A 1,468-nucleotide genomic window follows, 5' to 3' on the forward strand; every position below is an offset into this window, starting at 1 on the left:
TTTGGTTGTTGGAATTCGAAAAGCCATCACCATGGAAAAAATTTATTTGTTTTGCAAACGATTATGAAAGCTTTAAACTCGCGCATATCGGAAGAACTTGGTGTTGTATACTTTTGTTTACGCCCATAAAGTGTATTTTTTAAGAAACAAATAAGTATTTTAGTTCATTTGTTTTATAGTAATTTTGTTGTAAATCGAACATTTGTCATCATATAAAAACTATGTACATATGTATGTATGTATGTAGGGGTACCCCTTGGCTTATAATTATAAGTCTGGCCTTTAATTTGGTAAAAGCCAAGCAGCTATAGAAGAATATTTGTGAAAAATATGCCAAACAATTTCGTTGCATCTCGTATTTGTTTTCAACAAATATTTTCCTACAAAGGTTTATCTAATTTGCAAACATAAGCGAAAGAAAGCATAAACGGTTTTTAGAGAATTACATGTGTTTGTTTTGTTTCAAATTTTTAGGGTTGATGCATAACATAGATAATAAATAAATATGTAATTTGAGCTTGATCAATACATTTTTAAAAACTTTACATTACAAAAACAAAAACAAATCGATTTAATGGTTTTCCAAATATCTCGAGAACGGAAAAAATTTGGAAAAATATACACATACACACATCAAAATTCTCTATGGAAAGAAATATTTTTTAAATTTTTTTTCTTGAAAAATTTTTCACATACAAATTTTTTGATAAAAAAAATTCATTTTTAAAAATATGCCATCTCAAAAAAAAAAATTAAAAAAAATCACAATGGTATCTCTGAGTATTGCGCAATATTTAAGTGTAGTATTATGGGATGCACTCTACAATAATTTGAGTTATGAATGTTTTTACACAGAAGTTGAGTAAAATGAGTACATTGCAAATTTACAAATTTTTTAAATATATTTTGGGAATTCTTTTGGTATGTAGTTTTGTAGCCCATTAAATTTTAGCATAATAAAGTTAAAGTGCAAGTTTTAAATGATTTCAAAACTGGAGTTATTTTTTTTTTTTTTTCTTTGAAAACGGGTTTGCGCATTTTCTTCCACAAAAAAAAAAAAGTGCAAAACGCCGTCAGCATAAAATATATTTAAAATCAACGCAATTTTTAACTTAAAACTTGCTCTTTATTATAATAACATTTAATGGGCTAGAAAACTTTCGCCGAAGATGTTGCGGGTTTGTGCCATATAAAAATTAATTGTGTTTATTCGTTATATGGAAGCAAATGAGCAAATTAGCGACTTGAAACTTGCATATTATTATACTAAAATTGAATGCGCTATAAAACTGTGTACTAAAAAAACCCTGAACTGATGGGGTTAAATGGACCTCGGATTCGGATTCAGCGACCCCAAAAACATAAAGTGCACATAGTGAGACCTTTGGGTCAGAACACAAATTTTTTTTTGTGTGGCTGTGTAATATAAGCGACATCGTAATACGCTCTATTCTAGTGTATCAGTAGT

The 1,468-nt window shown here is 28.3% G+C and overlaps 1 protein-coding gene across 4 annotated transcripts in view; it reads right to left on the reverse strand.

Moving 5' to 3' along the window:
• LOC118740576 (neuroplastin) overlaps positions 1-1,468 on the reverse strand; it is a 160,331-nt gene that overhangs the window by 51,299 nt on the left and 107,564 nt on the right. The window lies entirely within an intron of this gene.

This window comes from Rhagoletis pomonella, unplaced genomic scaffold (assembly GCF_013731165.1).
Source record: "Rhagoletis pomonella isolate Grant_MI unplaced genomic scaffold, Rhpom_1.0 Rhpom_scaffold_00006, whole genome shotgun sequence".
Lineage (NCBI taxonomy): Eukaryota > Metazoa > Arthropoda > Insecta > Diptera > Tephritidae > Rhagoletis > Rhagoletis pomonella.